General features: G+C 41.4%; 1 protein-coding gene across 1 annotated transcript in view; it reads left to right on the forward strand.

The window, feature by feature from the left end:
* Positions 1-564: 564 nt before the first annotated feature.
* Positions 565-25,033, forward strand: part of pik3r5 (phosphoinositide-3-kinase, regulatory subunit 5) — a 171,967-nt gene continuing 147,498 nt past the window's right edge. The window contains exon 1 of the mRNA XM_039739982.1: positions 565-787. The gene's annotated coding sequence lies outside the window, so the exon portion shown is untranslated. The remainder of the gene's footprint in view (positions 788-25,033) is intronic.

Raw genomic sequence — 25,033 nt, forward strand, 5'->3', positions numbered from 1 at the left:
GAAGCAACTGATTAAACTGGGATCTTCCCCTATTCAGGCACTTCAGTTAATGAGCCATTCAGAGTTAGTGGCTGAAGACAAATTTGAACCCGAATATTTTTGCTTCGCCTGCACAAGTGGTGGAGGTGCTGACCTTAGAGTGCAGAGTGGATCGGTGTGAATGAGTTGAGATTCAAACAGGAATCTGTCAAGTTTAAAAGTCACAGACTGAAGCTATTCATTTAACAGGCCATTACTGGCCTGTGGTCTGTGCTGGTCTTGTGTTTTTTACTATAATGCCACTCGATGGATGAACACCAGTGGGTAATGCCCTCTGTACAGGTGTCCAAAATATGTCACTCTGCGGATTTTACATTGAGCCTGGTGTTTCTAGGAAAGAAAAAAAAATAAGACCTCTCGCATTGTTTACCCCCATATACCAAAATATGAAAGAAAATAAAGACCCATCACCTTGACAACCATTTTTGGTGGTGAGGTGCTTCCTATGACGTGAGGGTTAGAAACTCCTCCCGTTGACAAGAGGCGCGCTCTTCCTCTCTCTAATTCACATTGTTGTGCCTTTTTTCTCATTCAGTTCCTGTTTGTAGCTCTTAGCTTTCTGTGAAGGCAGACACCGTGCAGACAGCTTAACGTTTTTGCTGACTCTTGGAATCTGTTTGGGTGAAGGATGCCCTCACAGCTCCTACTTGTGTGTACACACGTGTGCACGGGATTCTGCACCTTGCTGTGAGAACTCTCATCTGGAAGAACAATGGTGGACTGTGTGGCAAACTCTTTAGAGTCTCAGGTGAGTCCTTCTGGAGCGGGGGCATCAAGGGAAGTGCTGGAGGAAAATAAGAAGAAGCGTTGTGACAGCAGGGTGGTGTGGTAGTGCCTGGGAAGAAAGGTACAGCTTTGAATATACGTTAGCTGAAAGGCGGGCTTCTCCCATAACAACAGTGATCATTCATAGCTGTCTCTGCTCCCTAAGGCCATATAGGAAAATAAGGGCTTCTTTTTAAAAGTACACTGTTTCATTACGCAAATGTACTCTATATGTAAAAATTGTACTGGAAAATTTCTATGATGATGTATTAAGAAAAATATTTTTAACAAACATATGTAATTCTTTGTGTGTGTGTGTATATATATATGTATATATGTATATGTATGTATGTGTATATATATATGTATATATGTATATGTATATGTATGTATGTATATGTATATATATATGTATATGTATATGTATGTATGTATATGTATATATATATGTGTATATATGTATGTATATATATGTATGTATGTATGTATATATGTATGTATGTATGTATGTATGTGTATGCATCTACTGTATATATAATAATATATACATATATACTGTGGCCAAACAAGAGGAATGCACAAGTTCAAATGAAATGTTGGGGTGCCAACTGAGTCACCTCGTTTACTGAAATAATAATTTGGAGCAAAATAACATGCAAACAATGGTGCAAAAAAACAGAAAAATGTGGTTTCAGTCATTGGCTGCCATGGAAAAGAGTCTGATGAGCGATTAGGGTTCAAGGATGGAGCTCCGTCCGGTGGGTTGCTCATACCCAAATGAGATGGCGCCTTCCGGGATCACCCTGCTGTTATAGTCTGTGGACCAGAAGGGGCAGAGTCAGTTGCCCTGTGGGTGGAAAAGGAGACAAGACAGTTAGCGGTCACATTCCCTTCTGTCCTGGTGTGGTAGTGTTTAACTTTGACGAGGCTGGAAATGACCCTCTGATGCGCGTGCATGACTATATCTCTCTATTATATAAAAAAATCCTGGAACGAGACAAGACTTTTTAGCCTGGGATGAAACAAGACTTTTTCAGAGAGATAATTTCATATCCCACGAGACGAGACTTTGTGCCAAGAGATTTAACCACACCCAGGGGCGGAAATAAAAGACAGAGTAGAAGACACAGCAGAACGTCCTAAGGAATTCAAAAATGTTGCCGCGATACACATGTAGAGCAGGTCAGAGATTATGAAAGTACTAAAATTGATAGTCTCAAAAAATAATAGTAAGATTGAATTATCGCAAACAAATGGAAATTATTACTCTGTGAAATAACAGAACAGTGAAAAGTGATTGAATATATGGACATAGGTGATATGACAGAAGTATGTAGATATTGTTCAGATTTAAACTTTACGTCGGAGACTTGTAGATCGTCTAATTCATGTTGCCATCAGGGAAAAGTACTGTTTTTTCCCAATGAAGAGGAGTATCCGTGAGAATTAAAAGTTGTGTTGTTTGGTGAAAGTGAAATCCACATATGTGAGTGACAGAGGCACGAAGTGGTATAGCGCAGGCCGGGTTGGTTGGCAAGCGAAGCGAGCAGGGGGCAAAGCCCCCTAGTATTTACTTATATAACCATCCATTCCGCTATATCCTAACTGCAGGGTCATGGGGGGTCTGCTGGAACCAATCCCAGCTAACACAGGGCACAAAGCAGGAAACAAACCCCAGGCAGAGTGCCAGCCCACCGCAGTATGTATGTATGTATGTATGTATATATACTGTAGACAGACAGGTAGGCATGATGTTAAGCACCACAACACATTTTATTTACAGACTATATTTACAATAAAGTGCACAGCCCAGTGCCGCAGCAGCAATCGCCCCTTTAAATCCTGACCTTCTCTCTCAATGCCTTTACTCTTCTGGCTGCCTCCACTCCTCTCCTCTAAGACTCTGTCTGCTTCCACCCTACTCCAGCCATTGAATGGAGGGAGGCGGCCCCTTATATACATGCTCGGATGGGCTTCAGGTGCCTCCCGACACTCCTCCGCTGACACTCCCCTCTGTGGCAGAAGTGCTGGCTGCGCACCCGGAAGCACTCAGGGGGTCCCCGGTCCTCTTTCCCCCCAGCACTTCCGGGTGTGGTGGAAGTGCTGAGGTCCAGGGCTCCAAAGGCACCGGGGCGCCCCCTGGCTGTGACCACTGCCTCTACATGGATGAGCTTCAAAGCTTTGTACCCGTGGTCCCCAAAGTAACCAGGGCGGTCGCCCCCTCGTGGGCAAGCCCTCCTCCGGTCCTCCTGGGTGTCCTGGCTGGGCAGCAGCCCCAGCCACTGCCACAATATTTATATATATATATATATATATATATATATATATATATATATATACAGGGTTAGTGAAAATTATGTTAACAATACTGGTACTGCTATGTATATACTTGTATACAATTTTAGTGGACAATTTATGTGCCACATATGATACATGTGTTAAACATGGTGGCGAACAGGTTGAGACATTCCTGTTAATCATCTTGCACATATGAAGTATGTTTTGTGAATAAATTGTTTCTGCCATTGAAATGTTAACAAAATTTTGACTCGCCTTGTATATATACAGTATTGTAAATTATAGAATCTCTGTAAGCCAAAAAAGGGTTGGACCCCCATTTAATAGTGAAGAATGTTGAAACACTAGAAAATTATCAAAATTATCAAGCACACAAAGGTTCTGAAATGAAAAGAAAGAAAAGCTCCTGGTGGTCACATCAGGTACGATGGTCGAGTGAAGAATGATTGTCCTTTTCCAGTGGTGGTTGGTTTCTGCCTGCTTGTTCCTGGATGATGATGGGATATAAAAATTGCCATCCTTCTTATTCAAGTCATTGTCTCTCTAAACTGCAGTTTGAAAAATCAAGTTGTGCTGGCAAGGGACGCCTTCTCTCGTCACCGGGTGGTAGCACTTTACTGGTCAGAGCCTCGGAGATTTCTTCTGCTTACACTGGAATAGGTGACAATGTCATTGAGATAGTCAACACTGTAAGCACTGCAAGGGCACAGCAGTTTTTACAGCAGATGCTGGAATGTTACTGGTGCCATATGAATCCAAAATGGGAGAACCCTATAATGGCAATGTCTTCTAGAGGTTCTAAACACATTTTTTTCTTTTGCTGAATTCATTAAGGGAATTTGCCAATAACCCTTGGTCATGTTGAAAGTCGACAAATATTGAGGTGATACACTACCCACTGAAGTTACGCCCGGCTTGGTGTCTACCATTCTTGAATAGGCATGATGGTGGCTTCCAACTGCTTCATTTTGGATGGAGATACATTTTCTCTGAAATGTACAGTAGGTAATTAGAATTAGCAAAGATTGATCTACCCATCTTGGAAGAGAATGCAGCATCATCGCAATCCCTCAATGGTATCGTATAGGTTAACATGATAAACATGCTCGATTAGTTGGGAGATCAAATAATTCTCCAATCCTGAATGCTCCTTAACTTCATAAGGACCCTGCCAATTCATTAATAATTTAAAGTGATTAGTTGGAATTAACACCATTACTCGATTTTCAGAACTAAACTCCTATATCGTTGCTTGCACACGCTCTGTGTTCTTTCATAAGGGGTCACACCTTCGCAAATCTTTCTCGTAACTGCATAATCAATAATACCAAGAATGGGTAGGGTGTCTGATTTTGAGCACTCTTTAAAGATGTCAAGGAATCCACAAAGTCATCTTCTGTAAAGTAGTTCAAAAGGAGAAAATCCTGTGGAGGCCTTAGGCACCTCCAGATAATACAATACAATTTATTTTTGTATAGCCCAAAATCACACAACAAGTGCCGCAATGGGCTTTAACAGGCCTGCCTCTTGATAACCCCCCAGCGTTGACTCTCTTCATCAAACAAGATCAATGAAATAAGATGGTCTCAGTCTTTCCCTATTCTCTTGCACGACTTCTCTTAATGCTTTTTCTTAGAGTTTGCTTGAAATGCTCAACCAACCCATCTGTCAGATGTTCTGAGGTGTTTAATACGTAAGGAGGTTTGGCAGCCTTCCTGAATCTATCCAATATAAAGAGAGTCCTCTGGTCCGGTAATACTTCTTTAGGAATCCCTATACACACAAAGACTCCTGCAAGTTCCAAATCATTTGTTTTGAAACTTATTTGTCACATAGGAATGGCCTCTGGATATTAGGTGGCATAATCTACTTGGACCAAAATATAATTATGCCCACCAGTGGAAGATTTTAACGAATCCACGATACCCACCTCAATTCTCTCAAACAGAGACTGTCAATAAGATGCACCAGCAATAACAGAGCATGTTCCTTCTGTGGAATTCGGCATAATTGACATTCTTGGCATGATGCACAAAAGCATCATATCTCCTTGTTGATACCAGACCTTTAAAGCATCATTTTAATCCTCTCTAATGATTTACCAGAGCCTAAGTGAGTTCCAAGCCAGGGTATGAGCCAGATTGTAAATCTCTCCCCGAAACAGTCAAGGTATCAGGAGCTAGTGGCACACCGCCTCCTTATGTTCATTTACCTGTTGTAACAGATTGTTATCAAGGAAAAAATCTGGACCAGTGGTGGAGTAGTTGTTGGCAGAATTGTCAGTCACTGAAACAACAGCATTAAGGGCCAACTTCCATGAATCAAAGTTCCATTGCTCTTATTTGAATGAATCGGGCAGCAGCCTATACTTGAAGTTACAAAGATTGCAGAGGATTAAGTGTAACCTTCCGGTGGGTTATTTCCTCATCTACAGGCGTTTCTGGTGCAACATCCACTGATGTCACTTTATCAACTGCCTGGAAGTCAGCCTATGAATAGCAACATCCTTACCTGGTCTTTAGCATGGTGTGGAGATATCTTGAGATGAGTTGTCATCTTCCATGGCTAGGGTTTGGGGCAGGTCAGGCTACAGTGGAGTACTGTTGCTTTCAGTTTATGACCAGTCACATCCCAGTACCATGCCATACAGAGGAGATGGCAGCACAGCCACCCAGAGAAACTGTGACGCCCCACAGAAATCAATCACAGTTGGTTTTCTTGTAACACCAGGTTTCCCCATGGATACATGTGACATTGGTCATTTTCCTGTCATATTTTTGTATCCGCACAAATTGGTGAGTGTCAATGATGATCTTGTTACCGCAATCAGTAAGAGCTTTCATCATAAACCCATCGATAACTGTATAGCATATAGAGGGAAGTGAGAGGTTAACTGTGGATGCAAAACAATACATACAACTAATGGTCCTACTGCAATTCTTCAATTAGTTAAACCAGGGGCAATTAGAAACGATGTTGTCAAATTCACCACACTTAACGTAGTAGGGTGGCAGGGAGGTTATACATTTGCAGATGGTTGCATCGTTTTCGTTGAGATTGGCTTTTGTCTTTGTGTAGTTCAGCGGCTTGGCCTTCCATTTTTCTTTTAGTTGTTCTGTCTGAAGTGCAGTCTGGTGCAGCTCCTCCTTGTTTTCCCAGGAGTGGCATTTGATGGGTCTGGCTAGGCTTTCTGGCAACACCATGTGCCAGGTACTCGCACAAAATGAGCTCAGCGACCATCTGTCCGTTTTGCTCGAGAGATGAAAAATCTGTGATTTTGAGGAATGATCAGATTTCTTGTCTCTACATTTCTGGGCTTGGCAGGTTATCAGCTACGTTTTACTCTGTGTTTAAGAATGCTTTCTGCAGTTTGGCACGATTTGTCCTGTTTGTGATGATCCTGCTGGTCTATTACCTTTACCTGAAGTCAGCACACTTGTTTTTTCAATGCCGTGATCACATTGATTAACTCAGTAGGTTCTGATATCCTTCAGGTGGGTCAGAATCCTGCCGAATACGCCATTTAATTATAGAACACTCCGTGAGTCAAAAAAGGCTTGGGGAACAGGTGAGCCCATGTTTAATGGCGAAGAGTGTTGAAAAATAAGGAGATTAACAAGCACACAAGAGTGTTAAAATTAAAAGAAAGAAGAGTTCCTGTTGGTCACATTAGGAGTTGTAGTCGAGTCAAGAATGACTGTTCTGTTCCGGTGTTGGTACACGGAACGGGTTTGATGATGGAAAACCAGAAAGGCTGTCACTTGCCCTCTGGTCGATGCACTTCTAAACTGTGGGTTGAAAACAAAGTTTGCGTTAGCAAGGGTGCCCTCTCTTGTCCCTGGGTGGTACTGCTTATCTGGTCAGAACCCTGACCAGGCACGTGTGTCACAATATATATATATATTTATATATATTATGGGGTGCCAAACAGGCAAATACATTGATATATAAAGTCGGCGTCAGAATATATAAAGTCAAAACTTGAATATATAAAGTCAGCGCTGGAATATCCATCCATTTCACAACCTGTTGAATCCGACCACAGGATCACGGGGGTCTGCTGGAGCCAATCCCAGCCAACACAGAGCGCAAGGCAGGAACCAATCCTGGGCAGAGCACATGCATCATTTTCAAAACATTAACCGAACAGTGTTTTTTAAATTTATTTTTCTGAATACGTTTTTCTTAACTTATTTTATTTTATTTTTTTAGTTTACTAAAAATGTGCCTGAGTCGATTCAATCAATATATTTTGACTTTGACTTTATATATTCAGGAATGAGTTTATAAATTCCGACGCTGACTTTATATATTCAAGTTTTGACTTTATATATTCAGATAAAAGTTTTGACTTTATATATACCGACGCTGACTTTATATGTTCAAGTTTTGACTTTATATATTTCGACAGTGACTTTATATATCCAAGTTTTGACTTTATATATTCTAACGCCGACTTTATATATTCAGAAAATCAATGTATTTGCCTGTTTGGCACCCCATAGTGTGTAATATATATATATATATATATATATATATATATATATATATATATATATATATATATATATATATATATATATATATATATATATACAGTGGGTATGGAAAGTATTCAGACGCCCTTCAATTTTTCACTCTTTGTTATATTGCAGCCATTTGCTAAAATCATTTAAATTAATTTTTTCCCTCACTAATGTACACACAGCACCCCATATTGACAGATAAAAAAAAGGATTTTTGAAATTGTTGCAGATTTATTAAAAAAGAAAAACTGAAATATCACATGGTCCTAAGTATTCAGACCCTTTGCTCAGTATTTAGTAGAAGCCCCCTTTTGAGCTAATACAGCCATGAGTCTTCTTGGGAAAGATGCAAAGTTTTTCACACCTGGAATTGGGGATCCTCTGCCATTCCTCCTTGCAGATCCTCTCCAGTTCTGTCAGGTTGGATGGTAAACGTTGGTGGACAGCCATTTTTAGGTCTCTCCAGAGATTCTCAATTAGGTTTAAGTCGGGGCTCTGGCTGGGCCATTCAAGAACAGTCACAGAGTTGTTGTGAAGCCACTCCTTCGTTATTTTAGCTGTGTGCTTAGGGTCATTGTCTTGTTGGAGGGTAAACCTTCGGCCCAGTCTGAGGTCCTTAGCACTCTGGAGAAGGTTTTTGTCCAGGATATCCCTGTACTTGGCCGCATTCATCTTTCCCTCGATTGCAACCAGTCGACCTGTCCCTGCAGCTGAAAAACGCCCCCACAGCATGATGCTGCCACCGCCATGCTTCACTGTGGGGACTGTATTGGACAAGTGATGAGCAGTGCCTGGTTGTTTCCACACACTGAGGAGAGGCAAGACACATGAGAGCCCGCATGGAGTTTGCTAAAAGACACCTGAAGGACTCTAAGATGGTGAGAAATAAGATTCTCTGGTCTGATGAGACCAAGATAGAACTTTTTGGCCTTAATTCTAACCAGTATGTGTGGAGACAATCAGGCACTGCTCATCACTTGTGCAAGGCAGTCTGTGGGGATGTTTTTCAGCTGCAGGGACAGGATGACTGGTTGCAATCGACGGAAAGATGAATGCGGCCCATTACAGGGATATCCTGGACAAAAACCTTCTCCAGAGTGCGAAGGACCTCAGACTGGGCCGAAGGTTTACCTTCCAACAAGACAATGACCCTAAGCACACAGCTAAAATAATGGAGTGGCTTCACAACAACTCTGTGACTGTTCTTGAATGGCCCAGCCAGAGCCCTGACTTAAACCCAATTGAGAATCTCTGGAGAGACCTAAAAATGGCTGTCCACCAACATTTACCATCCAACCTGACAGAACTGGAGAGGATCTGCAAGGAGGAATGGCAGAGTATCCCCAAATCCAGGTGTGAAAAACTTGTAGCATATTTCCCAAGAAGACTCATGGCTGTATAAGCTTAAAAGGGAGCTTCTACTAAATACTGAGCAAAGGGTCTGAATACTTAGGACCATGTGATATTTCAGTTTTTCTTTTTTAATAAATCTGCAACATTTTCAAAAATTCTTTTTTTTGTCTGTCAATATGGGGTGCTGTGTGTACATTAATGAGGAAAAAAATTAATTTAAATGATTTTAGCAAATGGCTGCAATATAACAAAGAGTGAAAAATTGAAGGGGGTCTGAATACTTTCCGTACCCACTGTGTGTGTGTGTGTGTGTGTGTATATATATATATATATATATATATATATATATATATATATTTATAAAATATATTATTCATTATATATACCTTGAATATATGTGTATATTCACTCTCTAACCAAATTATTAGGAGTACATGCTTATCCATGCAATTATCTAATCAGCCAATCATTTGGCAGCAGCACAATGCATAAAATCACACAGATGCAGGTCAGGAGCTTCAGTTAAAGTTCACATCAAACAGCAGAATTATTGTGTGTTTGCTATTGTGCCCACTTAAGTTTGAGCTCCTGGGCTCCATCTGCTTAATTTACTGAATCATGCAATAAGTGTGAATTGAATGATCTCCACGGAGTCCACTTAGATTCACTAGGGGTCCGCTTGTCATGCTGAGTGGTTTGGCATCATTAGAAGACACATGGAGTGACCTGACAGTAGTCATAAAGACAAGAACAGCTAAAATGTTTGAAGGTCTTGTTGTGAAAGACAGTGTCGTCATTTCAAAATGCCAGCTCTGTGCGTGATTTGTGCAAGCTTTTTGAACAAAGTGTTTTTCAGCAGATTACATCTGCACGTGAGGGTCACTGTGATGATTGTTATTCCACAAGCAAGAATCTCCTTCTCAGGGGCTTGTTAAAAACTATCATCTTGGTAGACTCTGGTGTGCAGACCAGGAGGGCAGAAAGAACACATGATATGGTCGAAGGCCTAGCAAGGAAAGTGCTGAGGGCCTCCAGGAGATATCACATCAGCTGGGGTCAACCCCCCTGTGGATGCAATAAGCAAATTCCCCGAAGCGTAGGCCTTGAAGTGAATGATGCAAGCTGACCTCAGCTGTTTGAGAATGCTTCTCTTCCTTTACTCTCTCTTCTACTCTGCCCACTTCCTCTTCTATTCTGGGATGAATTGATCATTTGACAGGACATCAAGACTTTATTTAAAGATGATGAAAACTGTGTCTTCACTGTGTGGCATGTGCATGTTTTGATGGAGTAATGAAACCTATTGCAGAAATGCAAGTGACTAATTTCTAATCTTGTCTCACCCTGGCATGCAGTTGATCACTAAATCTGGGTTTTCTACTGGTCATTAGTTGACTTGCTTCCTTCTTTATAATAAACAGGAATGGCTACCAAAAGGGAAAAAAAATCTGTCTATCTGTCTGTCTGTCTATCTCTCTCTCTTCCATCTACTTGTAGCCCAATTTGCCCAACCTCATTTTTGATTGACTTTTTATTTTGAGATTTCTGTTATGATTTCCTTCTGATGAACTTTTACAGTAAACTATGTTTCTCTATGGCAAGTCTCTAAATGTGGACGTCGTGCTCCTTCACAGCAACACCATTTTTAAGAGGCTTTCAACTTCGATTTTTGATTCTGGTTTTGGACTTCTGTTTCATTTCATTATCTCCCTTTAATTTATTTTGTATGGTTTTCTTACGCACATCTTCGAGTCAGGCTGTAAAGCTTATCCACCAGTTGCATGACAGAACAATAGGGATGGCTGCTATACTCAATTAAAGCCCAGTGATTTTTCCCTTTCAACCTACTTCTACAGAGAGTCTTCTGAAATTTCACTGCACTCTATACACATGACACCAATGACCCCATAAACTGTCTGCTACTTCTATTGGTCCGCACTGCTCCATGTAATGGTATAACGGCTCTTTGTGAAGTGCCATTTGGTTGCTCAGCCATGCTCAGAAATTATTTTGTGTGGTTAAAAGAATGCTGTTGACAGCAAAAAAGGTCAAAATTTGAACACTGAGTCAACAATTACCGAAATAGTAACATTAGGGGAGGTACACAGAGTATCAGGCAAAATTTAACACTGGCTCATCCCACTTCTGCCACCAGTGTAACAAGCCATGAAAAGACTGGAATATGGACTGACACACACAGACAAAAGCAGCTGTCATGTCACTTTAAAAAAGGACCCCGGTCAACTCCCGCTTTTAGTCTCTGGAGACACTGCTGTTCCTCTTCAGGGGAGGGGGGGTGCCAGTCCCTGAGAATCTTCATGCTTCACGTTTGTTTGATACAATTAGCAGGAGTCAACTCTCCATGAAAATTCAATGAAATTAGACTATAATAATTATTATCATCATATCTGTGCTTCTCTTCAGCTTTTGTTGGTAATATTTAATAGGATTCAAACTTAATTTTAAGGTGTTGGTTTTTAATGTTCATGGCTCATGACTCTTTAAAGTACACGGGCTGTTCTGAGGAGGCCTACTTTGCGGATCTGAGTGAGGCTTATTTTATTTGAAGTTTCACCACAACAGAAATCAGACAGTTATTTATGCATTTTTTATTTTTACCACAAGCAAGTATTATCACAGCGTATTTGCATTTGGTGATTCTTTCCTGCCTGCCTCATAGTTAGTTTAGAAAAGTTAAGGTCAACAGCATTGATGAATGTGATATCCGGTTTTATTTTCCCTTCTAGTATGATCTGACTGAACAGCCATGTCATACCTGATTACAGCTTCTTCAGTTTTGATGATTTCTTCAGTTATCGAGTATACTTAGGTGGTCTTGCTGAAGCATAGTCTAGTGCAGACCGCTAGCGATTTTATTGTGCTCATCTGTGTAATCTTTCAGCGCTATTGCAGAGCAACCAGAAATGAGGTGAATGACCTGCTCCTCTATCTGGTGATGCATTCTGCACTTGCTGCCCAATTTCTGGTTAAGAAAGACACTCTGAGTTTTAAGCACCTGACCCTGAGCTGCTATATTAAGAATCGTTTCTTCTCTCTTCACCGAGTAGGCAACTCATTGCCATCTATCTATGTATGCAATTTTTACCAAGAACTAATCACGAAGTGGTTTAAGTTGTTAATGTTTTTGCCAGTGATAGCATCTTCCAATTTGTTTATGAGGTTATACATAATAAATGATGTGATCTGGGCAACCGATTCATATTGAAAATATATTTTTTTGAATTTCATTACTATATTTTTATGACTTCTAATAATTTTGGCAAATGTGTCATTAGCCTGTGTGACGTACTATGTACTTTCCAGCTCATGCCCAGTGCACCACTGCTCCTGAGTATGTTCACCCAGTCCACATCAGCATTGGAGTGATGGAACCTAGATGTCAGCAGCTTCCTTATTTTGCAATCCATTTTTAGGATTTTCTAGTCAATTATCCTGAAACAATAGTGGATCACTGGCATTGCTTTTACTTGGAATTCAGCGTCACACCTTGAGTGAGTTTTGTAGTGTTTGCAGTATTGCTTCTCAGATGTTAGTTGTCTCCATCTTGTTTTGCTGAACAGCATAGCTCTCATCTTCACCAAGATACTTTTGGGCTTCATCCTGATCATTGGGGTGATGGAAGCCTGATGTTAGCAGCTTCCAGATTTTGCAATTCAGTTTCCTGGACTTTCTTGTCAGGGTAGTGAAGTATGAGTACTGCCAAATGGTTGATTTCTTGGATCTTGTTCTTGGAATTTAACGTCACACCTTGAGTGAGTTTTGTAGTGTGGGTAGTATTGCTTCTCTGATGTTAGTCTCCATCTTGTTTTGCTGAATATCATTGGTGTCATCTTCACCTAGGGCTTCATCCTGATCATTGAGTGATGGAAGCTAGGGGTTAGCAGTGTCCTGATGTTGCAATCTATTTTGTGGGCCTTCTAACTATAGTAACTATCCTGAAACAGTAGAGGAGCACTGGTATTGTCAAATGGTTGATCTCTTGGATCTTGTTGTTGAAATTTAGCGTTACACCTTGAGTGAGGTTTCCAGTGTTGGTAATATTGTCTGATGTTAGTTGTCTCCATCTTGCTTTGCTGAGTAGCACTGGTCTCATCTTCACTTATACACTTACAGTATACTTTTGGGCCTGATAATTGAAGTGATGGAACCTAGATGTTAGCAGTTTCCTTATTTTGCAATCTATTTTTAGGACTTTCTAGTCAATTATACTGAAACGGTAGTGGAGCACTGGCATTGCCTAGTGGTTGATTGCTTTTTCTTGGAATTCAGCATCACACCTTGAGTTAGTTTTGTAGTGTTGGTAATATTGTCTGATGTTAGTTGTCTCCATCTTGTTTTGCTGAATAGCATTGCTCTCATCTTCACCTAGATACTTTATTTAGGGCTTCATCCTGATCATTGGAGTGACGGAAGCTAGATTTTAGCAGCTTCCTGATTTTGTAATCCATTTTCTGGACTTTCTTGTTAGAGTAGTGGAGCACGAGTACTGCCAAATGGTTGATCTCTTGGAATTCAGTGTCACACCTTGAGTGAGTTTTCTAGTGTTGGTAGGATTACTTCTCTGATGTTAGTTGTCTCCATCTTGTTTTGCTGAATAGCTTTGCTCTCATCTTCACTTATACATTTGGGCCTCATCCTAATCATTGCAGTGATGGAAGCTAGCAGCTTTCTGATTTTGCAAATCTATTTCTGGACCTTCTAGCTACAGCAACTATTCTGAAACAGTAGTGGAGCACTGGTATTGCCAAATGGTTGATCTCTTGGATCTTGCTCTTGAAATTCAGATTCACACCTTGGGTGAATTTTTTGCTTTCGGTAGTATTGTTTCTCTGATAGTTTTTGTCTCCAGCTTGGTTTGCTGAATATCATTGCTCCCATCTTCTCCTAGATATATTTAGGCCTTATTCTGATTGCAGTTCATGATGTTGAAGTCTTCCTTCAGGCGAGATCTCTTTTCTAGATGATATGGCCCGTTTTAATGTTGTCTAGTTTAAAATGCTATAAATGCTATTAAAATCTCTAGACCACAAATGAAAATTTTGCACATTCTTGTTTACATTTACTTATCTAGCTGACACTTTTATCCAACATTTATGATCAAATTGGTTCAGTTGTTTTATTTTTTTTGGTTTTCCAATTGGAGCACAGACAGATCAAGTGACTTGCTTATAGCCACAAAGTATCAGTAGCAGGATTTGAACCTACAACCTCAAGATTTGAGGTCCAAAGGCTACAACCACAACCACACTGCCTTCTTTTTGACCACCACCTTTCAGAAAGAATTTGAGATTAAGTATGTGAAGGAAATGGTTGGCCAATCTGTCCTCTGTTTCGTGATCTGGGTTACCACTGTTGGGAAAGTTCAAGGGTGCTATCTAGAAAAGCAATGGAGATAAGGTGTCAACTTGGAATATCCCTCTGTGGCTGGATTACCAATTCTTATGCAACTATTTGAATGACTCAGTTGAACTTCTGTTCTGTACTCTTTTGGTGTGCCCTGTAAGACTCCATAGATGGTAGAGTTGGCTCAGTTTTTTTGAGAGAGGCAATAATTCAACAATGTGGGATTATATCAAATGCTATCTTGTAATCGATCCAGATTTTTCTTTCTCTCTTTTGCATTCACTATTATTTTATCCATGAGAAGTTGTTTTCCTACATTTTTTTTTCCTCCAATAGGTAAGATATCATTAGCGAGAAGGTGCTTGTACAATGTCTTGGAGATTAAAGATGTCTGGATCTTGTATAGTTGAAAGACAAATAATTGGATGGTAGCTCCTTGTGACTTTTGGATTTTTACTTTTCAAGAGAAGAAAGGGGGCGCAAGTAGTAAACAAGTGTGACCTTTGGGGGGCACTCCAGCCACCCAAACACAACACAGACAGACACCAGGCAGAAGTTTAGCACACAACACATGGGTTTATTAACAAGGGGAATATTTCCTAATTCTTACTTTCTCCTTCTTCTCCTTTTCTCTCCTTAAGCCTAACCCTCTCTTTTCGCCTCCACTCCTCCTCCTCCGGCAAGCTTCATTCACCTCCTCCTGACTTTGGCTCCTGGAGTAGTGGTAGCTTGCTCCTTTTATTCAGGTACCCAAGAGTACTTCCGGTGCCCCATCTGTATGGTCCGGGAGCACTTCCAGCTAAGACAGAAGCCTGACAAAGTAGGGCTCCACAGCCCCTGCAGTACCGCTTGGCAGCACCCCCAGAACCCAACAGTTTTTGCCCAAACTCCAACTCCCATGAAGTCCTGCAGGAATAGATTTCACCGTAGTAATCACTTAGTGATCCAAAGAAGATAATACCCTGTGCACGCTCTCTCCCCCAGTCCTTCCACTATAGGTTAGGGGTCCTGGCCATCCAAGCCACAAGTTTGGAAAATTTGGATTGTTAGTCACCTTGTTGAAAGGTCTTGCAAAATCTTGGTGTAGACAATCAATGTTTTTGATCCAGCAACTCTGAACTTTATCTGAATAAGTAATTCTAATCATAGAAATCTCTGACGACAGTTGTGTTCTTGTCTAATGTGTAATGATTCCGGATTTCAAATGTTATGTTCTGGGATTTTAGCTCATCTTGCTTGGCAAAGTAGGCCTCGGTGTTGTAAGACCTGCTGTCCTCAAGTGTCTTTCACCGGAGGCACTCCATTAGGCTTTGAAAGGGGTTCCCTGTGACAGGCGTTTGACTTCAGTTGAGCACTCTGTAGAAGTTTTTGGTTATTTACTTTGCAAACTCCCTTCTGATGTAACTGAGCGTATTGGTTTGTGTATTTCTTTTCTCTTCTTTGAGCTGTTGCTTGAAGATTCATTTTGAAGACTTTAATCAGTTCAGCCTAGGGCACTAATTTGGTGTTTCTTTTTGATCTTATCAGTTGTATTGTGCACACTGTGGCTTGCAACTGCTTTATTTAACTTGACCAGAATTAAGGCTTCCTTGCAATGGCCTTTGATTTTGTTTTCTTTAGTCTCTTTCCCACTTTAGGTCCTCATTTTCTAGAGGCATTAGATGCTATTTCACCAGCTCTTAATGCAGCTGTAGTGCATATTCTGCAAAGTGGGATGCTCCTCCTTACATTTTGTGCTAAGGCTTCATTAGCCGTTCATATCAGTTATCTGGTCTGTTAATCAGGTCTGATTTTATTGATGCCTTTGCGGATTATTATGCTGATGTGTTGCTGTTCAAAGAGCTCAAGATTTATTTTCTGTGATATGTTGTCAGTTATTAAAAAGCTGTTTTGCTTTCTTTTGAGCTGGACACCATTTTCTGTTGGCTGTGCCTCAGCTGGTGTTAAATGAAGTCTTTTGCTTTCTGGCTTCAGCAATGTAGCATTAATGTGAGCTGCTGTGAGCGGATCACTTTGTTTGTTTGCCATTGTATTCTATCATGTGTGGGGGCAAAGTTAGATTAGACTTGGTAGATTCCCACCATGGTTGCCCACAGCTGATTGTTGATGATGGCATAATGATAGGCCTATAACAGCTATCTGTTATCCTCGTGTGCCCACCTATATTTTTTCATGCTGTTGGTCGTGGGTGTATGTGAAGGTGGTGCATCATGTTGGCCTGTGTGAGACTGATGATCTTTAAGATGAAGGTCCTGAGTATTAACCAGGTTTTTGAAATCTCAAAGTCATTTGTGACACGGGCTACATGATAAACCTCATGACTAACCACATTGCATTTCTTCTTCTTATTTGTCTTTTTTTTATGTTTTGTTGTTTGATTTCTTTGTGACCCACCTATACAGGGTATGACCAGTGAGTACTCATCCAAGTTCGGTAAACACCAAGTGTATTAATAAGCTGCAATTGAGATCAGGGGTCCTCAAGCTGTTCTATGCCCATGCAACCCTAGAAAATGTTTACTTTATGTTGGCACCCTCTACAAAAGCAACATTACATTTGAAGAGGAGGAAGTCAAATTTCTCATTTTTGAACCACTTACGATACCGTGTGTGAACAAACAACTCAAAACAATAAACTTTTAACTCAATGCATACAATTTTAATATAAATTGAGCAATTTACCTTTATAAATCTCAATAACCTTTTAAATGTGTCCTCCATGAAGCTTAGACACTAGATTAACAATCCAGGGGATTGGTGTATACCATGAAGCATCAAGCACCGAGATGAAATGGCACATGAGGAACGATTGAGGAGTTTGAGGTATTTGAGACCCCTGTGAAGCAACAGATATAGATACACAACTAAGCAATGAAATGCAGTTGACGACCTTTGTCTGCCATTGACACCTGCACTGCAGTTGAAAAGCAATTGTGCTGGACACTTAAAAATGCTGCGCCACCGACGGGACCGCCAGCAGGAGAGATTGGCTTGTGTGTAAGCAGCAGGTGTTGCAGCCAATTTAGTTCCCCTGGGCCATCTTAACAGCATCATAGGCCCCCAGGCAAAGTATCATGCTGGGGCCCCTGTTTTGATAGCAAAACAGAAACATACATAGGCATCAGAAACATTGTGGGCCACTATGCTCCTGGAGCCCCTGGCCAGTGCCCATTGTGCCCACATGTTAAGATGGCCCTGCGTTGGGGTAAAAATATCAATCAAACCTCAAAATCGGTCATGTTGCATGATCGGGACTTGCACAAAAATCCATTCTAGGCCTCGCCCTTCTCCAAGCATCATCGCAATGTCCAAAGTTCATTCTCTTAACATGATTTGCCTTTAGGAATGCTCTGCACGAAACCCGTGACAACACACATTTCTGCAGCTCATTCACAGGTGACAACAACTATGCGTGCAATGCTTGGTTCTTATTATATCATAAAACAAGAGCACAAACTGATAAATGACCAACAAATGACAACACATATCAAGGCACTGATTGCACCATGATAAAGTCGAGGAAATGCACCTCACTCAATCTAGAAGAATCACGACACAGCCTTCCTCTTTGTCACACCCCCTGAAATGCTACCCCTGGTGTAGATGGAGGTAGAGCTACAACTGTACTGGCCTTCTTATTATTGTTAATATTTTTGTAATCCATCCATCTATCCTTTATCCAACTCGCTATATCCTAACTACAGGGTCACGGGGGTCTGCTGGAGCCAATCCCAGCCAAGGCAGGAAACAAACCCCGGGAAGGGCGCCCGCCCACCACAGGGCACGCATACATACACACACAAACACAGCCACACAACAAGCACACACTAGGGACAATTTAGAATTGCCAATGCACCTAACCTGCATGTCTTTGGACTGTGGGAGGAAACCCACGCAGACACGGGGAGAACATGCAAACTCCATGCAGGGAGGACCTGGGAAGCAAACCCGAGTCCCCTAACTGCAAGGCAGCAGTGCTACCCACTGCGCCACCGTGCCGCCAATATTTTTGTAATAATAATAATAATAATACATGTTATAGATAGAATTCTTTATTGTCATTATGCATACACTGTGGCGACTGGCCCAGATGCAGACAGGCAGACACGTTCATGTCACCCACAAACACGTTTATTTACACTATGTACAACAATCAAGTCCACCACAAACCCCCACAGTCCCCAAAGTCCTGCCCTCCCAACAATGCCTTCACTTTCCTCTTCAGGCCGCCTCCTTCAGCTCAGTCAGCCCCTTTTATTATCACCCAAATGTGCTCCAGGTGGGTTCCGGCAATCACCCGCCGACACGCCCCTGTATGGCGGAAGTGCCGGCTGCATCCCCGGAAGCACTCCGGGTGTCCCTGCTCTTCTTCACCCCAGCACTTTCTGGTGTGGCGGAAGTGCTGAGGTCCAGGGCTCCAAAGGCATGGGGGCGCCCCCTGGCGATGACCACGGGCCCCTACAGGGTGGAGCTTCAGAGCTCTGTACCCGTGGCCCCCAAAGCAAACAGGGTGGTGGCCCCCACGTGATCTAAGGCGGGCGCACGCCCTCTTCCGGTCCTTCATGGCGTCCCGGCTGGGTCGTCGCCCCTGGCACCTCTGACAACACATAACTTTTCTTTTGGTAGGACTCGGCTTCAAGGCAGAATACTTAAAATACACAATACACTATAAATAATAAAAGAAACATGATAAGTATAAAAGACAGCAGCAATAAAACATCATCAAGTCCAGACTTTTCCTGAGGTAGTATGCCTGCAGAGACCAGTGATCTGTGTGCGTGTGTCTGCAGGGAGGAATAAGAGTGTGTGTGTTTGATTACGTGGGAAAGTGTGTGTACATGTCTACAGGGGGGCAGGTTAGGGTAGATGTAGATGTATGTTTGTGTTTCAGCAGGGGCAGATGGACTTCACAGCTCTGGGGAAAAAGCAGTCTTTCATTTTGCTGGTACGTGTTTTTATGTTTCTGTACAGCTTTCCCAAAGGCAGTGGTACAAACAGTCCATTTCCCGGATGGGTGAGATCCGCAGCTATACATTTGGCCCTCTTCTGCACCCTTCCAGCATATACAGAGTCCAGGTCCAGGAGAGGACTTCCCATGATCCCCTGTGCTGTTCTCACCACCTGTGCCAAGTCCTTCCTGTCCTGTGCTGTGCAGCTCCCGTACCACACTGTCATACTGTGACAGAAAATGCTTTCTGTAGTGGATCTGTAGAAGTTTGTGAGCAGCTGAGTGGAGAATCCAGCACGTCTCCTCTTCCTGAGGAAGAAGAGTCTTTGTTGGGCCTTCCTTACCAGATGAGATGTGTTCAAAGACCAGGTCAGATCCGATGTGATGTGGATACCCAAGAACTTGATATTGTCCACACACATTACAGCCTCCTCATGTATGAATATAGGAGCATGTTCTGTTCTTCTGGACATCCTATAGTCCACAATGACTTGTTTGGTCTTGCTGGTGTTCAAGATGAGGTTGTTGGCTGAGCACCATAGTGCTAGGTGTTGTATCTCCTCTCTGTAGTGAGTCTTATCATTGTCTGATATGAGATCCACCATGGTTGTATCATCCGCAAACTTCACAACCATATTTGTGCCACTAATGGCAGAGCAATTGTGTGTAAATAACGTGAAGAGTGCTGGGCTGAGCACACAACCCTGTGGTGTGCCTGTGTTCAGAACCAGTATGGCTGATGTACAATCTCCAATTCTAACCACCTGAGGCCTATTGCTGAGAAAGTCCCTGATCCAGAGACGCAACGATGTGGACAGACCCAGATTATGAAGCTTTTGTACCAGCTTGTCTGTTATTACAGTGTTAAACGCTGAACTAAAATCAACGAATAGCATCCTAACATTAAGTGTTTGGGCACTGCAGATAATTCAGGGCTGTTTGAAGTACTATTGAGACGGCATCCTCTGTCGATCTGTTCCTCCTGTAGGCGAACTGATGGTTGTCAAATCCAGCAGGGATGGCATCCTTGATGTACTTTAGGGGGATTCTCTCAAAGCACTTCATTATTACTGGGGTCAGAGCCATAGGGCGGTAATCATTAAAGCAGGTGACCACTGATTTGTTAGGCACTGGCACAATAGTGGATTTGAGGCAGACAGGGACCATTACATATTGAGTATGTTTTGAGTGAAGAGATAAAGCATAAAGCTGTACTTCAGGTGGCTTTCACTTTATTTGTTCTACTGCTCAAGAATATCATGAGACCAGGTAGTTGGGCTTTCAATCTATTGAGGATTGGTTCATGATGCTGGGATAGACTCCCACTCATTGCAACCCTGTGAGAAATGTCAACTTTTAAATTCAGGAACCCCAATCATCGTCGTCCTGCTCAGCTTAATAGTGTGGTAGACTTTAGAGACCTTCAAAAACTCGACTTGACGCTATTTTGGAACAATTAAGGTGACAAGACAAAAGAACTTGGATAGCATGCAGGCTTGGGCAGATTTGTGGCAGATGAAATTTAAAGTCAGTAAATGTAAAGTATTACACATAGGAAGGAAAAATGTGAGGTTTGAATACACAATGGGTGGTCGGAAAATCGAGAGTCCACCTTATGAGAAGGATTTAGGAGTCATAGTGGACTCCAAGCTATCGACTTCCCGACAGTGTTCGGAAGCCATTAAGAAGGCTAACAGAATGTCAGGTTATATAACACGATGTGTGGAGTACAAGTCCAAGGAGGTTCTGCTCAACCTTTATAATGCATTGGTAGGCGTCATCTGGAGTACTGTGTGCAGTTTTGGTCTCCATGCTACAAAAAGGACATAGCAGCGCTATGTAAAGGTCCAGAGAAGAGCGACTAGGCTGATTGCAGGGCTACAGGGGATGAGTTATGAGGTAAGATTAAAAGAACTGAGCCTTTACAATTTAAGCAAAAGAAGATTAAGAGGTGACCTGACTGAAGTGTTTAAAACTATGAAGGGAATTAGTACAGTGGATCGAGACTGTTATTTTAAAATGAGTTCATCAAGAACACGGGGGCACAGTTGGAAACTTGTTAAGGGTAAATTTCGCACAAACATTGCGAGGTTTTTCTTTACACAAAGAACGATAGACACTTGGAATAAGCTACCAAGTAGTGTGGTAGACAGTAAGATGTTAGGGACTTTCAAAATTCAACTTGATGTTTTTTTGGAAGAAATAAGTAGATAGGACTGGCGAGCTTTGTTGGGCTGAATGGCCTGTTCTTGTCTAAATCTGTCTAATGTTCTTCTATTGCTCGTATTTTACCCCCATGTAAAGGTTTTGCTATGAGTTAATTCCTTGATCCCCTTCTTCTATTTAAATGTTCTCAGAACCTTCCTCCACATGTTTTGTGACTTCCCCACTGTCAATTCCAATTAGCTTGGTCCTTCACATTTCCTCTCTTCAGTCCTCCCCATCCAGATTCTTCTCTCACCTCATACTTTCCTTTTCCACAACCTCTTTCAGCTCCATCCAGCAGAGGTTGTTCTTTCTGAGTAGCATCACAGCCAAACAGACTCAAAGTAACCCTGTTCTGTTTCTTTTGGTCCTTGGACATCATCTTTCTAACACCTAATTGTTCTACATTGAGGATTATCAGAGCTTCTGGTCCCAACATTAGAGAATGACTTTCAGTCATCAAGCTCACGGTCGATTGGTTATCTGGCAGTTAACGATGATGGGGACTCATCCTTCTTGTTGCCTTTCTTTTTTAGTCTGCCCTTTTTGATTATTTTCACGGACTCTGTTTAGTCACTTTCTCCATTTATGTTTATCATTGTTCCTCACTGGGCTCGGATGGGCGTGTGTGTGTGTGTGTTTGGATGATGGGGGTTTATTTTGTAATTTCACACATCCTGTTTCTGTTTGCATTTCTTAAATTTTTTTTCAATAAACATTTATTAGCAAAAAAAAAAAGTCCTTTTTTGAGCAAGGTGACAATATGAACTTTTGGCAGTTTCCATAAAATTGGCCTCAGTGTTACAGCAAGTGCAACAAGAAGCTGGCGAAATTTGTTCCTAGGTGGACTTTCAAAGTAACAACTTTTAAACAAGTCTATTATTGGCACTTGTGATAAAAATAATACTACTAATAATATTAATATCAGCAAGCTGGTTTATGACAGCTTCGTCAGTCACTGTGTGTGGGTACTGTAGAATGAGAAAGATACAATCGTGTCTCGCTTAACGATGCCATGCGGTCCCTACCAGAACACTGTTAATCGATTTTGTCGTTAAACTACTTGATGTATATTAAGGGGTTGTGCCTCTGTGTATTGATGTCACCTGCATGCACTGACATTAGATGCAAAGTGTCCTGTCTGCATTGCTGAGTTCCATGTGCCGCGTGCGATGAAACCCTAGCTTACGCCAGCATCACACTGTGGCATGCCTCTGTTATCCAATGTCATTTTCGATGTGCTGACTTTAGATGCAAGGTGTTGCATCTGCATTGCTGCCTTCCGTGGGCAACAAACAGGGACGTATCTCTGTGTCATTTCACTTATTGCTTCTCAGTGGAGACTCTGTTGTTAAAGCGTGACGTCGTTATTCGGATCATTGTTAATCATGTCGATGGTTTTGCACAGCGAAATCCTAGAGTCGTGCCAGCAACACACAGGGACGTACCTCTGTGTCTGACGTCTTTTTCGATGAACTGACTTTGGTTGCATTTGCATCACTGCCTTCCATGTGCAGCAAGCAGGGACGTGACTCTGTGTCATTTCATTAATGGTATCTCAATGGAGACTCCGTCATTAAAGTGTGAAGTCGTTAGTTGGGGCACTGTTAATCGAGTCATAACTGTAATTGTTTAAGTGAAAAAAAAATGTGAAAATATTATGAAGCATAATTGAAGCATTTAATTGTTTAGGTCATTCTGAATTAAGTTTCTCTACTTTAGAGACCATTTTTTGTGTTTGGAAGGAATGGAATTTGATTCTTGCATTTATTCCTTCCTATAGTATGTGGTGTAGGTTCTTATATTTAGTTTTCTATTATTTCCACCACTATTTTGGTTTTGGAAGGCCTCACTATATTGATTTCCTGACAGTAGGATGCTGACTCCGTTATTAGGGGTAGAGTTATGGGGTTGAAACACCTCATTCCACTTAAACTCCGAACTTGTAATTTCTGACCTCTGACTCGGAGAATCGCAAGAAAATGCAACGCCAGACTCAGAATTCCTACTTGAATATGCCCGACTTCAGATTTTGATGTCAATCCAAAATGGCAATGTATACCGTGATCAGGAAGTATGGTAACACTTTATAGGTTTAATTTGTTTATTAGAAGAGTTTACTTTAAATGAGTCAGATCAATTCATAATAATGAATATCGAGAAGGTAAACATTAACGTTGCCAGAATGAATAGTAACGGACTAATTGGTTTTAGGATGATATGCGCTGCTGTTTGTACATTGTGCTCAATGATTGCTTTGTCCAGTTTTTTTAATTGCAGCTTCCAAGCAGACATACTTCTGTTTATCATTGCCAAGAGCTTAAAAATCTTTTTTTCAATGTGACCACATATTTTTTGCACCTTTCTTGCTCTTCTGTTTCTTCTTTAATCTGGACTATAGACCTATTAGTTAGTGTTTGATCAGCTTTCATGGGGGCATCCATATTTAATTTCCCACTTGGGTAGTGTGAGGTGTGAATGTTACAAATGATGCAATTTCAACTTCCAACCTCACCAGACCTGCCATATGATGAATGCAGAATGACAATGTATTGGGTTAAAAGGTTGTTCTCATCTGTAAGTTCGCTATCTGAGTTTGCAGACCCAAAATCCATTTGCGCTTCTTGTTTTGCTGTTTTCTACTTTGATCTAATGGCATTGGACTTGACAACTCTCATTTTTGCTTTGCGCCTTCCCCCACCATAACCTATTGTCTGTGGGGGAGGAGTGAAAGCTTTAGATTCGTCAAAAGTTTTGATCTCTGTTTTTCGATGGATCTTGACATTTTAGGGTCCCCTAATACCGAAAACATCGATATCTCGATGTGTGTGTCTGTCTGTGTGTCACAGTTTCTTGAGGACGGTCTAGAGCTAAAACATCTGGATGGAAAAATATCAGACACAAAACTTAAGCCTGTTATGAGATGATGATGATGTGCTGATTATTTTTTGAGCCAAATCGTGCAAGAGAATGAGGCACTCTAAAGGAACCCTCAAATACCGTAATTCTGCAATTATGAATTCTTCTTGTCAATTACTATTATAATGACCTATTCTATGATCAGAATGATCAGCATCAGAGCAGTAAATAATGATTGAGATGTTATTAAATAGTTCTGGTAACTTGGTTCCTAGGGTGCAAAGCCTACTGACGCTCACTTCCGAATTTTTTACTTTATTTTTGTCTCACAATTTGGCTACTTTATTACATGCTCTAAATCACTCGTTTTGACCCTTGCTTTGTTTCCGAGTTAAGCCAGTCCCCTGACCTGTCTCTGGGAGAGAATAAAGGGAACCATCAAGGGGTAACATAACTTGCTGTAAATAAAGTGTCTTGAATGCAAGTAAATATTAAAAAGAAATATATAGCATTTGTTTTAGAAATAGGATACAGAGACTGCTGAATGGGTTGAGTAAAGCTACAGAGTATTCTAGCCTGGTGGCTTAAGAAATTGTCCAATGTCATGTGTCCAGTAAGACCTGACAGTTGTCACATGCAGTTTTCCACCAAACAATAAGAGATGAACTGAAGAGACA

This window comes from Polypterus senegalus, chromosome 17 (genome assembly GCF_016835505.1).
Source record: "Polypterus senegalus isolate Bchr_013 chromosome 17, ASM1683550v1, whole genome shotgun sequence".
NCBI classification, from domain to species: Eukaryota; Metazoa; Chordata; class Cladistia; order Polypteriformes; family Polypteridae; genus Polypterus; species Polypterus senegalus.